Source organism: Macaca nemestrina, chromosome 14 (assembly GCF_043159975.1).
Source record: "Macaca nemestrina isolate mMacNem1 chromosome 14, mMacNem.hap1, whole genome shotgun sequence".
In the NCBI taxonomy this organism is placed as follows: Eukaryota; Metazoa; Chordata; class Mammalia; order Primates; family Cercopithecidae; genus Macaca; species Macaca nemestrina.
Genome location: NC_092138.1, coordinates 11,954,182 through 11,969,495, shown reverse-complemented (window position 1 = coordinate 11,969,495; position 15,314 = coordinate 11,954,182). Strand labels below are relative to the sequence as shown.

Genomic DNA, 15,314 nt, shown 5'->3' with positions numbered 1-15,314 from the left:
AAAGACATATTTAAATCAGCAGAAAGAAAAAAAAAAGACATGGATGAAGGCAGCTGTCTGTAGAAATTACACATCATGGGAGATTGCTTATAATGTTTCACTGAAGAATTATAGTTTAGGGGAGTCCAAATAAGGTGGCTTATTGCACTCCCTGGAGGGCCTGGGTGGCTGGACTGGGGCTCAGCAGCGAACCCTTACAGCCTGCCTGGGGCTGGAGGGGTAATGGGAAGTGAGTGCCAATGGGCAACATATTTCTTTTGGGGATGACAGAAAAGTTCTCAAGTTAGATTGTGGTGTTGGTTGAACAACTCTGTGAATTTACTAAAAATAATTGAATTGTATGCTAAAAAGAGTTTTATCTTATGTAAATTATAACTAAATAAAGCTGTTTTTTAAAGGAAACAAAAATCTAGTCAGTTACATTGTGATCTGCTTGAAGGAAAACTATGTTAACAGAAGGACCTGCCTGGTACGTATAAAAGGGAATCTGGGCTGTTAGAATTTCGCAAGGATGCACCCAGCACCACTCAGGGTAAGAGACCCCGATGGTGGGGCAGTTCAGTGCCCTGAGCATTATGTGTCTTATAATGAAGGCACCAGTGCACACAAACTCAATGATACTGACCACTGCTAAGAGCTATGAATACTAACTGATACTCTGTGAACATTTCTATATGCCTTTATAATCATGTGGTTCTAAGAACTTAAATGTATTATCCCATTTGATCCACTCAACAACGTTCTGACACATGTACCATTATAATCCCCATTTTACATTTGAATAAATCGAAACACAGACAGGGTAAGCACCCCTTCCCTAGCACAATAGAGCTAATAAGTAGCAAATCTGAGATGAAACCAGTAGTTTGACATCAGAACCCACAGTTTTATATATTATGCTATCGTGGATAAATATGATCTTGTCACACATACATTTTTCACTGCAATTTAATTTGCTGTTTTCTCTTTTTCTTTTTCTTTTTTTGCAACAGAGTCTTGCTCTGTCACCCAGGCTGGAGTGCAGTGGCGCTATCTCAGCTCACTGTAACCTCTGCCTCCCGGCTTCAAGCGATTCTCCCACCTCAGCCTCTCAGGTAGCTGGGACTACAGGTGCACACCACCATGCCCAGCTAATGTTTGTATTTTTAGTAGAGATGGGGTTTCACCACGCTGGCCAGGCTGGTCTTATGTTACATATTTCTCCTCCCTTCCCTCAGAGGAGGGAAAGATGTAACCTCTCGCCTCTCTCCCCTCTTCTCTCTCCCTGCCACCTCCCAATTTTAATCAGCAGTGCCAATTCAGGTAGACAATGTCCAACTTCAATAGCCAATCTTGCAACTCTCTATACACAGAGTCAAAGCAATAGCTAAGCTAATAGCTAATAGCTGGCGTGGACCCAGGAGGCGGAGCTTGCAGTGAGGCGAGATTGCGCCACTGTACTCCAGCCTGGGCGACAGAGCGAGACTCCGTCTCAAAAAAAAAAAAAATTGCTGAATGCATGCTAACAGTAATTGTACAGTATGAGCCCACCATATAAAAAACGAAGCCAAATATGTATTTTATGTAGGAGAGAAAACACGTTTGTCTATCAAGTGAGAATCTATGCATAGTTGTGAATCCACAGAGCATCCTCTGGAAGGACACACAGCACTTTTTTTTGATGGAGTCTCACTCTGTCACCCAGGCTGGAGTGCAGTGGCGTGATCTCAGCTCATGGCAATCTCCACCTCCCAGGTTCAAGTGATTCTCCTGCCTCAGTCTCCTGAGTAGCTGGGATTACAGGTACCCACCACCACGCATGGCTAATTTTTGTCTTTTTAGTAGAGATGGGATTTTACCATGTTGGCCAGACTGGTCTCGAACTCCTGACCTCAGGTAATCCACCCGCCTGGGCCTCCCAAAGTGCTGGGATTACAGGCGTGAACCACCACGCCCGGCCCCACTGGCCACATCTTAATAGAAGGGACTGAGCAGGAAGGCACAAAAGTGGGGCTTTGGCACTTTACTATTTCGAATGTTTTCCACTATTTGGATTTGTTTTTTACAGAAAGCATGTGTTCCTTCGATGTGTTGCAGACCAGGCTGCCTTCCTGTTTTGAGGAGAAATTAGTCTCTATGGAAAGTGTCTGTCGAGTTACTATTATACTCAGTCCCATGACAGACCCTTTGGGAAAATGAAACAATATTTGAAGCAATTCCTACTCTCGAGAGTATTTTTCGAGATAGATAAGTGGGCACAGGGGATTTTCTCTCTCCCTCCTGAATTCAACATGATGATAGAGAATAAATTAGATGTTCAAGTATAAACCTTCCACTACAACAGAAACAACTGTGGTATAATTTGAAATATATTTGGTCTCTATCCCAAGTTCTGGCCATAGAGCACCTAAAACCCCTGCTTTTTTTTTTTTTTTTTTTTTTGAGACAGCATTCTTGTTGTCCAGGCTGGAATGCAATGGCACGATCTCCGCTCACCGCAACCTCCGCCTCCTGGGTTCAAGCAATTCTCCTACCTCAGCCTCTCAGACCCTTAACTATGATCCCCCAGGCTCTAGCCACCTAACAGGTGACAGAACTGCATTTAGCAAGCCACATCACCTGAATCTAACATTGAGAGTTCAGATTCACTTTCTTGCAGGCTTCCAGCACCATCTGGCTACATTGTTGTTAGGCTTTTCTAATAACAACTGGTCCCCATACTCACAGACAGTTGCTTTGCAACTACCATATTGCATCAATGTCACATTGTCACATTTCTGAAAAGCAGGCTGCACCTCACAATCAATCGGTCTCACAGTTGATGCTGGCCCAGTGGCCTCCAGACTAGTTCCTATGACCTAGATCTGCATGAAATTAGACATAGTTGTTCATAAGGCCATCCATTCACCTTATATACACATATATTATGGAGAGTACAGGTTGAGTTTAATTGCTGTTTCAAGTGCTTTCTAGATCTGTACCATGAAATATGGTAACCACTAGCCAAATGTGGTTACTGAGAGCTTGCAGTGTGAGTAGTCGAAATTGACATGTGCTGAAGTATGAAAACAGAATGAAAAGTATCTCCTTAGGGATTTTCATATCAATTACATACAGAAAAGATAATATTTTAGATACACTGAGTTAAATAAAATATAGTGTTAAAATTAATTTTGCCTGTATCTTTCACCTTTTCTCTTTCAAAATAATTTTTTTGTGTGTGTGTGTAGAGACAGGGTCTTGCTTTGTTGCCTGGCTGGTCTCGAACTCCTGACCTCAGGTGATCCTCCCATCTCAGTCTCTCATAGTGCTGGGATTACAGGTGTGAGTCATTATGCTGGCCTCGTTCACCTTTTCTAAGCTGGCTATCTGGAAGATTTAAAATCACACAAATGACTTGCATTCTATTTCTATTGGACAATGCTGATCTCAAAGATAATACTGATTTAGTAGTGGTCATGATAGACACTGAATAAGGCAGTGGATGTATGATAAAAATCAATGCCTAAATAAATCTAAAAGAGCTCTTCTTCTCTAAAACAAAATAGATATAAAATAAAAATTTTAAGTGATTACAGAGCATGTCAGAGTTTAAATGGGAGTGTTTTCTTTCTTGGTGAATGAATAATTATAAAGGTCTGTGAGCCCCAAACCCAGATGAAGAATGTTGGGAACACCACTGAAGCCTTCTGTCTCCATCCTCAGTTCCATCTTTCTTCCTCCCTAATCCCAGGGATAACCACTGTCCCGAATTTTGTGTTTAGCATTCTCCTTTTCTATTTCCATTTTTCACATGTGCATGTATCCCTGACAACATACTATATCGTCATTTCTGCATGTGTTTGAACCTTATGTAAACAAAAGCATCCTATAGATTTCTCCTCAAACTTACACCTCTCTTTTTTTGAGACAGAGTTTCACTCTTGTCGCCCAGGCTGGAGTGCAATGGCACAATCCCAGCTCACTGCAATCTCCGCCTCCCAGGTTTAAGAGATTCTCCTGCCTCAGTCTCCTGAGTAGCTGGGATTACAGGTGCCTGCCACCACAACCAACTAATTTTTGTGTTTTTAGTAGGGATGGGGTTTCGCCATGTTGGCCAGGCTGGTCTTGAACTCCTGACCTCAGGTGATCCACCCACCTTGGTCTCCCAAAGTGCTGGGATTACAGGCATGAGTCACCGTGCCCAGCCACATCTCCCTTTTAAAAATTTTATTTTTAATCATGGTAAAATACATACCACAAAATTCACCATCTTAACCATTTGTAAGTGTAGTATTCAGTAGTGTTAACTGCATGCGCATCATTGTGTAACGAATCTCCAGAAGCCTTTCATCTTGTAAAACTGAAATGTTATACTCACTGAAAAACTCCCACTTCTCCCGTCCCCCTAAACCCTGGCAGCCACCATTCTGCATCCTGTCTCTGAGTGTGACTACTCTAGGACCCTCATATTAGTGAAATCATACAGTATTGGTTTTTTGGGGACTGGCTTATTTCACTTAGTACGATATCCTCCGGGTTCATCCACGTTATAGAGTAATACTCCACTGTGGGTTGCACACCTCATTTTGTTTATCCATTCATCTGTGGAGGGAAAAGTGAGTAGCTTTCACCTCTTTGGGATTGTGAATAAAGCTGCTCTGAAGGTATATGCTTCCTATTTTTAGTGTCACCTGGAATTCGGTTTTCTTTTTTACTTGCCTGCAAATCACTCTAATTGATCTATTCAGGGCATCAGCACAGAATTCTAGGCAAGTAAAAAGAAAAGATTTATCACAATTCTCAAAGTAAAAACATGACTTTACAAATGATGGTTTCCTGTGAGAGGAGATGCTCACATTCCTGTTTTCCGCTAAGGAATTCTGATGATACTTGGGCACTGGGTCAGTTTGTCAGTTTCCACATCCCACAGCTTTCTTTTCACCTTATTTCTATTAATTTACAAAACCTCAGCTCCCAGTTATAAGTCTCCTGCAGTGACAGCTAGTGTTTGGTGGCCCCGCCAGGTGGCTTACAATTTACTCATGTGACAAACATGTCACCGAGTTCTCTACAAAAGCAAACATTACGGGGTGATTTCCCTCTGAAGTCTCCTCTCACTGCCATGTCACGTTCATCTGCTGAGCAGTTGATCGTCTCAGCTGAGGACAGCTTGGCAAAGAGATAATAAATCCATGCTTGGTTGTATTTGCCTTGGAAAGATTTTTTTTCAGGTTCTCTTGCAGCATTTGAATGTAATTTTAAAGGACACTCAATCACATGCCACTGATTTCTGTCCCTGAGGGGTGAAGGAGTTTACTAAGGATCTGGAAAAAGTGAAGCCCTCTGCAGTGCAACCATTGTACTACAGCTTGGACTTCCTAAGACAGCCTGACACGGCATCTTCCACATTAATAGTGCAGACTTTTCGGTCCTGACAAGTAGGGTCAGGCTATAGAAGGTCATGATTACTTGGTGAAGACCCTCGGTGCCGCAAGCAGCCACTTAAAGCAGCCAAACTGGACTCGTGAATTAACACATGAAATAATTTTTTAAAAAATCTCATTTGCATTTCAAAAACCTTAACAAGTACTACTTTTCTCTCAACATCTAATTGTCCTGAGCATGAAAACAGGGTATAAAATGTATATGTGTTATTTAAATAATAAAAATACAAGCCACAAATAATAAAAATGCACTCACCAATGGGTTAACAAACAGTATCATGAGACCTCCGGATGGCCATCTGCAAGTGAATCCCCTCCCTCCAACCACAGGCTACCCCATTCTCAGTTCTATGGGCATCATTGTCTTGTTATTCTCTGCAGTTTTGCTATTGATTTACATGTTCCTATCATGACAGTATTTACTTTTGAAAATGGAGTAGCAAGACGTGGATGAAAGGGAAAACAACGTTTCCCAAGCTAGAATCAGGCTCCCAGGGGACAGAGATCTGCACAGAGGCAGGTCCCCATCTGGCTTCCACTTCCTGCGAGTTCACACAGGTCTCTTTGGGGAAGCCAAAGGGCAAAGTTGTGACTTAGCCCTGGATAACAGCCCCACTGTTGAGACGTCTGGTAGGACTCCACAGTGGGCCAGAGACAGCAACCCAGCCAAAATGCAGTCCGGGAACGGCACTGCTCTACACTGTTTGTATTTTCTGTAATTTTTGCTCCCTATGGCCAAGTATCAAATCTCAGGAGGAGATCAAAGCAGAGCTCTTTGGGGTATAATGAATTGTCTTTTTGCTCTCTCTCTCTCTCTCTCTCTCTCTCTCTCTCTCTCTCTCGCTCTCTCTGTCTCTCGCTCTCTCTCGCTTTTTTTTTCCCACCAGGTTGCCAGGCTGTCGTTTTCATCGTTTTCTTGTGCACATTCCTCTGCTTTATCTTCTAACCTTCCTATTTTGTTTTCATTCACTTAGCTTGTAAGAGTTGTTTTTAGGCTGGGCGTGGTGGCTCACATCTGTAATCTCAGCACTTTGGGAGGCTGAAGAGGGTGGACGGCTTGAGCCCAGGATTTTGAAACCAGCCTGGGTAACATGGCAAAAACCTGTCTCTACAAAAAACACAAAACTTAGCCAGGCAGAGTGGTGCGCCCCTAGTCCCAGCTACATGTGAGGCTAAGGTGGGAGGATCCATTGAGCCCTGGAGACTGAGGCTGTAGTGAGCCATGATCATGCCTCTCCACGCCAGCCTGGACAACAGAGTGAGACCCTTTCTAAATAAAGAGGAAGAAGATTTAAAAAGAGCTGTTTTTATCCCGAGTGTTCCTTTTCCTGTCATTCATTCACGTTTCATGATGCAAAATTATCTTCTCTTATCCCTCAATGATACTCTGATTGTTCTTTTGAAGTTTTCTTCTGCCAACATAGTCTATCTTTTTTGTCCCTGTTTGTTTTGGTCCCTACTTTCCATTATAAAGGCAGTCCTCTGATGGTCTGGGGATCATTGGTCGTCTGCTCAGTGAGAGTGAAACGCTAAAAAGCTGGCGGGAGGCTCTGCGCACGTTGTTGGGACTCACAGACTTTGGGTGAATCCTTTGGGGGAGGGTCCCTTGATGTGATGAGTATCTTTAGGTTTTTTCTGAGCTGGTAGGATTTCCCGGAGATTTCCATTTGTCTGCACTGAGGGTAGAGGTTGCACTTATTATTTATTTGCACAAATTATTTGTTTTTTCTACTTTTTGTTTTGAGACAGTCTCTCTCTGCCGCCCAGGCTGGAGCGCAGTGGCACGATCTCGGCTCACTGCAAGCTCCGCCTCCCGGGTTCACGCCATTCTCCTGCCTCAGCCTCCCAAGTAGTTGGGACTACAGGCGTGAGCCACTGCAGCTGGCCAAATGTTTAATAATAATTGTTTTTTAGAATATGTTTACTTAGAAAAGTTTTATCAAATCTTTTTGTTAATAAAAACTCCTAGAGTTTTGCTAAGCTAAATTAAATAATGGATATTCATTAGCTATCTAGATGATACCCAAATACGATATAATGCCAAGATATTAATGATTAAATGAGTTTAAGCTCCTATAATTTTGGCTTCCTATTTTAGAGAAATAAAACTTATTTAGATCTGTTAGTAAATATGTCCTGTTTCACACTGAAATACTGTTTTGTTAGAAAGCCTATGTTTCTAAAAATAATAAAATGTGTATCATAAATTGTTAGTATGTGACTAACAGTTAAAATTGCTTACTTTCTAGGTTTTCTAAGAGTTAACATCGTAATTAATATATATATAAACTAAAACTACCGAGTATAAGATAAACAATTTTGAATGCACAGTGTAATAAGAAAAGTAGAATGTGGTTTTGGAAAAAAATTATAAAACATCATAAGAATGTGGTTTTTGTTAAAGCGAATATAATTGTGTCAGTTTAGAGGTTTTGAAAGTCTTTTTTTTAATTAAAGGAATAAAAAATAGATAAACCTAAATGGAAATAAAAAATTGGAGAAAGAATAAAAAAATTGTAAGAGGTTAAAAAAGGTTTATGGAAATCTTATCATGTGTGGTCAAAACTGATTACAATTGAATGGATCTGTTTATCAGGTTTTATTAAAGTTAGTTTTAGCCTTAATACACTGATGCAAAGGCAAAATTCGGTTTCCTCTTTTAAACAAGATTTCCAGGTAGTATTAACAAGAGATAGTAAAAGGTTTTTCTTTAGCTTTTAGGTAAACTAAACACACACACACACACACACACACACACACACGAGAGAGAGACAGGAGATGGGGAGAAGACGGAAGACGAGACAGATTCGGAGACAGATTCTGTTGGTCTCATGCTGTCATTATTTGGTCTTTTTTGTTTTGAGATGGAGTCTCACTCTGTTGCCGAGGCTGGGGTGCAGTGGCGCCATCTTGGCCCACTGCAACCTCTGCCTCCTGGGTTCAAGTGATCTTCCTGCCTCAGCTTTGCAAGTAGCTGGGATTACAAGTGTGTGCCACCACAACCAGCTCATTTTTGTATTTTTAGTAGAGACAGAGTTTAGATTAGAACAACTAGTTTATAGATAGAACATTCCAGACGTTAATCTTTGTTTTTCTTCTGTAGAAATGCCTCTTATTAAAGATCTGTTTACCTGCATAGTATAGAGAAGCCTAGCCCATCTGCAATGCCAACTTCTGGAATGGGAGAAAATGGTTTCACTGAACTGATCTATTCTCAGAACCAAGAGATTTGGCTGGGCACAGTGACTCACACCTGTAATCCCAGCACTTTGGAAGGCCAAGATGGGTGGATCACCTGAGGCCAGGAATTTGAGACCAGCCAGCCAGCCTGGTAAACATGGTGAAACCCCGTCTCTACCAAAAATAGAAAAATTAGCTGGGCATGGTGATGCATGCCTGTAGTCCCAGCTACTCAGGAGGCTTAGGTGGGAAAATGGCTTGAACCCAGGAGGTGGAGGTTGCAGTGAGCTGAGATCCGGCCACTGCACTCCAGCCTGGGTGACAGAGAGAGACTCTGTCTCAAAAAAAAAAAAAAAAAAAAAAAAAAAAAAAAAAAAAAAGAAAGAAAACAAAAGAAAGAGAAAGAAATAAGAGACTAATTCAAGAATATATGGACAATATATTTAAATTTGCTCTTTTTCGCTTGTCCCAAATTTTTCCCACTCCTTTGCCTATCTCTAACAACTTCTAACCCAAATCTCTGTAAAGCCATGAACATGGCTTTTAATATGTGAAAGTTTTTTAAAGTTTTGAAGTAGGACTGACAGAAATAAAAGCAGTTTTACCCCCAAAATATCCTTCTTTGATATATTTTGAGGTGTCTGTTCAGAGAACCAGCAAACAGAAGTAGCCCTGCAAAGCTGTCTTTCGTGGGGAGATTTGTATCTGTATGGAATCTGCCTTGATGCAGCCTGGCTTCTTCTGAGCCTTGTTTGATCTAGGAAAGATTGACACCTGAGAGTTTGACACCTTTGAAGGCTGGAAACATTTACCATCTATTCTTTCTGAAGGCTGCTACCTGTGAGGCTTCATCTACATAGCAAGACCACCTTTGCTAGCCAGGCCTCCTCTTCTCTCCCCGCCATAACCTGTCATGCACCATAACCTGATTTACCACCATAACTTGTTTTGGGCCGTTCTCTGAGCTCTCATTCTGTTGGTAACCTCAAGATGGTATGTAAGCCTCTGTACCCCCACTGGGCGTTTGGAGTAATCACTCTGTGGTTCTTTCCTTTGTGCACATTATAAAAGTCACACTCCTTTTCTCCAATAAATCTGCCTTTTGTGAGTTATTTTTTTCAGCAAAGCTTCAGAGGGCAAAAAGGACATTTTTCCCTTGGCTCCTGCAGGTGTATTGTTTTTTGAGCCCTAACAAGCTCTCATCTGGCCAGGTTTTTGTTGTTGTCGTTGTTTTCTTGCTTTTTTTTTTTTTTTTTGAGATGGAGTCACGCTCTGTTGCCCAGGTGGGAGTGCAGTGGTACTATCTCAGTTCACTGCAAGCTCTGCCTCTCAGGTTCACACCATTCTCCTGCCTCAACCTCCCGAGTAGCTGGGACTACAGGTGCCCGCGGCCACACCTGGCTAATTTTTTGTATTTTTTAGTAGAGATGGGTTTTCACTGTGTTAGCCAGGATGGTCTTGATCTCCCGACCTCGTGATCTGCCCGCCTGGGCCTCCCAAAGCGCTGGGATTACAGGCATGAGCCACCGTGCCCGGTCCCTGGCCAGGTCTTATACTTTGCTCAGGGGACTTGGGGAAGGAGAACTTTGATTTAATCTAACACGTTTTTCAGATGTTCATTGTGGTACTTCTTACTCACTTTCACTTTTCAGCTGCCTCTGTAAGATCATCACACCTGCAGATTTGCTTGACGCAGTGAGTCCTGGTTGCCATCCTACATCATTCTGGAATCATGAGCGCTATGTGTGTTCATAGATGATTCTGATGTGTGGAATATCCACTGATGTCTCCATCATTATTTTAGGTTTCAATGAATACTTTTGAGCCACTGATTCAATCTAATATGACCCAATAGCAATGATAAAGACTGTAGATTTACTAAACAGAAATAAGCAAATGTTGTGAAACATATATTAACCAGAATGAACTGTATCCTGTTAATTGAATGTTATTTAAGAACATTTGATTAATATCTTCGTGGAAAATGCTCAACATTTAAATATGCAGGGGCTATTAGGAACAAAATGAGATTTCTGGGAAATCATTACTTTGTTACATTTTCAATTTATGAAGTGTGACTACAACTGTTTCATTTGGGAAAGGAAAGTAGCTCAGAGCGGTCGGAAGAATCTGAGGAATGCAAAATTTATCAGAGAGACAGGAGAGTCTCATTAACCCTATGCACAGGGTTAATTGTTTAAAGGCATTTTGTACTTTTCTTTTATTCCCTGTAGTTTCCAGACTAGCTGATAAATTACCTAAAATGCTATGAGTTGCACAATGTGACCCTCACCCATATCTTCATGTTTCTGGAATCTGTGATACAAAGAACAACGTACAGCCAATCAATTGCTTATGCTATTTTGAGTCACCGTGGCATGCACCTGTAATCCCAGCTACATGGGAGGCTGAGGTGAGAGATCATTTGAGTACAGGAGTTCAAGACCAGCCTGGGTAACACAAGAAAACTTCGTCTCAACAAGAAGAAAAAAGAAGCTTACGGTATTTTAATGAACCAATGTAAATACTTGGTAAACAACTTTAGAACTACCCCTTCTTCTTTCCCTTTAAAAACCCACTTATATTTGCAGATTGGAGCATATATTCCGGGCAACTTGAATCAATGTCCCCAGGGTTGCAGTCCTCAAACTTGGCTCACATAAGCTCTCTACTTACATTAATTTTGCCTCGGCTTCTTCCTTTAGGCCAACACATTGCCTTTTCCTCTGAAACCCCAAAGCAGCTGGGCTCACTGCAGCGATTACAGGGTTCCATGTTTTGGGAGTGCTGGTCTAAGTGAGAAGACTCCTTGGTGAGGAGATGAGAGCCCACAGGAACCTGAAGATTCCCCTGCAGAATGCAGGCCTTTTAAACTCCTCCCTCGTGGCTTTCACTTGGAATCAGCTGGAGGCTCCATCAAGCCAAACAAGACAACATCTGCCCCTTTTTCAGTTCTCTCAGCTGTCACTTTTCATCTAGACTTCATCAGCTCCTGCCTGGTCTTTCCCCAAAATGCCTAATGGGCTTTCCTGGTTGATTCCCTTGATTTCTTGCCCTTGAGTCTGGCTGTCTTCCCAGGGGAGCCGCTTGTCTGGCGTGGCAGCCGGCACAGAGTGGGCACTCAGTCATTTTAGGCCTTCTGCTCTAGTTGTCAGAGGGTGAATTGACAACACGATTGACAGGGAATGCAATTTGCTACTACTGATACAACAATCAGAACCGAAAATATGACCATCAGCCTTAGCTCCTCAGAGAGAGGGGAAAAGTCTGTGGTCTTGGCCAGGAACAGATCAGTTGAGTGGATTTATATACCAACACAATGGATGACAAAGGTGACAGTGTCCTGTCACGATGGCTTCAGGGAATGAGCGGTGTGGGCAGCTTAAACAACCCATCTTGTGCTAACATGGAGGGAGAGAGCTCATCAATCCTGAGCAGATATTAGATGCAGAGGCCAGATTACTTTGTGTGGGTTTTATAGGTGTGCACACCAACTATTAAGGACAACCTTTATTACTAAAATTTTTATAGTACAGGCACGGTGGCTCACGCCCATAATCCCAGCACTTTGGGAGGCCGAGGGGGGCAGGTCATGGGGTCAGGAGATCAAGACCATCCTGGGTAACATGGTGAAACCCTGTGTGTACTAAAAATATAAAAATTAGCCGGGCATGGTGGCAGGCGCCTGTAGTCCCAGCTACTCGGGAGGCTGAGGCAGGAGAATCATTTGAACCCAGGAGGCAGAAGTTGCAGTGAGCTGAGATCGTGCCATTGCACTCCAGCCTGGGTGACAGAGCAAGACTCCGTCTTAAAAAAAAAAGGAAAAATTAACTCTGTCATAGAGGATGAAACTCTCAATCCCTCCTTTGAAATAATTACTTTTAGAGAGCTTGTTTGGAGGTTCTAGCAGGGCAGTGCATCTACTCATACACCCTTGGCCAAAGAACGGCCCTCCTCTACTGGTCGTCCGCAGCGTCTGGAGGGACGCGTGATGAGGGAGGAAGGGGACACCCACCTCGCCAGCCAAATCAGACAAATTAACCCTGGCCATCAGTGGGGTGACAGATGTTGCAGCCAGATCACCCTCACATCTGGAAATAATTGATCTAAAATGCAATATTTGAAAACCTGAATTTTCTTGGGTAAGCAACTATTATATTGCTAATTTAACAAAAAGCTTTTTAAAAAAATTAATATACTTAATTTTTAGAGCAATTTTACAATTGGTTAGAAAGTACAGTGTTCCTACACCCTGCCTTGCCTGCATCATACACACAGCTTCCCCCCTTTTTTTACTACGTATGTTTGTGTGGTACATTTGTTATACTTGATGAGCCCATATCAAAGCATGCTTATTAACTAAAGCGCATACTTCACAGTTTACATTAGGGTCCATTCTTGGTGTTGGGCATTCTATGAGATGTCACAATGTGCAATTACATATATCCACTTTTATAGTATCATACAGAGCAGTGTTGTTGTTGCTTTTCTCACTCTATCACCCCAGCTGGGGTGCAGTGGCGTGAACACAGGTCACTGCAGCCTCAACCTCCTGGGCTCGGGTGATCCTCCCACTCAGCGTCCCAAGTGGCAGAGGAAAGAGAAAGGACACTGGGTGTGAGGGAGGGGTGCAAAGTCAGGACCAAGCATCCATGGGAACATGGGGAGGATGAAGGCACAGAGGCTGGGGAGAGAGGGCAGGGCTGTCAGTGTTGAAGGCTGGAAGGGATGAGGGTGTCTGCAGGCTCGGCACGATCAACTGGGTTCCGGCTTCTGTGACCTGCCTGGAGGAAGATGAAACAGGCTCCTCATCCTTATTGGTAAAGATAAACCCAAACCCCATCTCACCTCTCAGCTCTGGTCTTCCCACCCTGACCACTACCCACCTCACTCCATGCCTCCTTGCCAAGCCTAGGCTGGCTTAGCTTTCGCTGCTCTGTGGTCTCACAGTGCCCTGTGGCTATGGCTGTAGCTGCACTTACCACTCAGCACTTACCACTTGTCTTACAGTTGTCTCTTCACCTGGTCATATCTGTCTTGAGTCTCTGCACTCCCAGGGCAGAGGCTGAGTCTCATTCATCCGGCAGCCCCAAGGCCCAGCCCCACTCCTAGCATGTGTCATTGCTTAGTGTTGAGTAAGTGACTGTCCATTGTGACATGTGGACATCCTCAAGGTCACATAAACAGCTATATGACACTAAGCGATGGGGAATTAGCTTGCTGCTTGGTGGGGGATGGGAGAATAATAGGTGGGAAGATGGTGGAGGACGATGGAAAGGCATTTTTAAAGAGTGAACATTGAGTAGCTGAGTAGCTGAATTGTGAATGCAATTTCTTTTTTTTTTCTGCCTCAGTCTGTGGCTGGGACCCCAGGCGCACGCCACCACGCCTGGCTAATTTATGTATTTTTCTGTAGAGATGGGGTTTCCCCCTGTTGCCCAGACTGGCGTGAATATCATTTCTTTTCTTTTTTTTTTTTTTTTGAGACTGAGTCTCGCTCTGTCGCCCAGGCTGGAGTGCAGTGGCACGAGCTCGGCTCACTGCAAGCTCCACCTCCCGGGTTCACGCCATTCTCCTGCCTCAGCCTCCCGAGTAGCTGGGACTACAGGTGCCGTGAATATAATTTCTAATCAGTCAAGTTTTTCCTTCTATAGACATGGGCAAAGTGCAAATAAGAAATTGAGGGAGATAATAGGAGGCTCTTTGCACCTGGCCAGCTATGGGGAGAAGTGGACCGGGGGCTGCTTGGCCGTGCAAATTCTCTCCCTGAGCCATGCAGCTGTGCTCCAGACTCTGTCCCCACCCCTGGGAGGTCCTTGTGGCAATCACTGAAAATTTTCCTGAAACAGCCATTTCCCCAGAATGCAATCTACTGGGTATTTAGTCTAATTGAGTTAACAACTCGTGAACACTGTGGCAACATATCCATAACAAAAAAACTTACCATGTTAAACCTGTTTTAGGTACACAGTTCTGTGACATTCAGTACATTCACATTGTTGTACTACAGGCACTGCCTTCCATCTCCACAGCTTTTTCATCTTTTCCAACTGAATCTGTGTCCATGAAATTAATTTCTCACCCCCTCTCCCCAGCCAATGGACACCTGGGTTGTTCCTACCTTTTGGCTATTGTGAATAATGCTGTTGTGAACATGGATGTACAAGAAAGTTAATAATTTTAAGCAGAATTTAAGAAATACAGAAGATTCTTCCAGTGAGAAAATATTTCAAAAGCCTGCCATTCAAAGGTGGTCTGCAGAGCAACGGTGCTGGCTTCACTTGGGCCTTCGCTACTGATGAAGAATCTCAGGCTCTGCCCCGGACCTTTGTTATAGAATCTGCTTTTTTTTTTTTTTCTTGAGACAGAGTTTTGCTCTGTCACCCAGGCTGGAGTGCAGTGGCGCCATCTCGGCTCATTGCAACCTCCCCACCTCCCGGGTTCAAGTGATTCTCCTGCCTCAGCTTCCTGAGTAGCTGGGACCACAGGCGCCCACCATCATGCCTGGCTAATTTTTGTGTATTTTTCGTAGAAACAGGGTTTTGCCATGTTGGCCAAGCTGGTCTTGAACTCCTGACCTCAAGCGATCCACCCGCCTCAGCCTCCCAAAGTGCTGCATTACAAGCATGAGCTACCTACTGCTCCCGGCCAAGAATCTGCTTTTTAACAAGACCCCCAGGTGACTTACTTGCACCTTAAAGTTTGAGGACTGCTTCAAGACATAGACTC

The 15,314-nt window shown here is 43.3% G+C and overlaps 1 protein-coding gene across 9 annotated transcripts in view; it reads right to left on the bottom strand.

Annotated features, from left to right (window-relative positions):
• Window positions 1-15,314, bottom strand: part of C14H9orf153 (chromosome 14 C9orf153 homolog) — a 38,986-nt gene that overhangs the window by 19,576 nt on the left and 4,096 nt on the right. Inside the window, exons 1-2 of one of the 9 annotated variants that reach the window (XM_011771092.3) lie at window positions 13,582-14,053; window positions 6,979-7,081 (exon numbers count right to left, since the gene is read on the bottom strand). The exons of 1 other annotated variant lie outside the window; for it this stretch is intronic. The gene's annotated coding sequence lies outside the window, so the exon portion shown is untranslated. Of the gene's footprint in view, window positions 1-3,169; window positions 3,349-6,978; window positions 7,082-11,261; window positions 11,795-13,567; window positions 14,054-15,314 lie in introns of those variants that run through there. 7 more of the 9 variants (XM_071077598.1, XM_011771091.3, XM_011771094.3 and 4 more) reach the window with 7 other exon arrangements.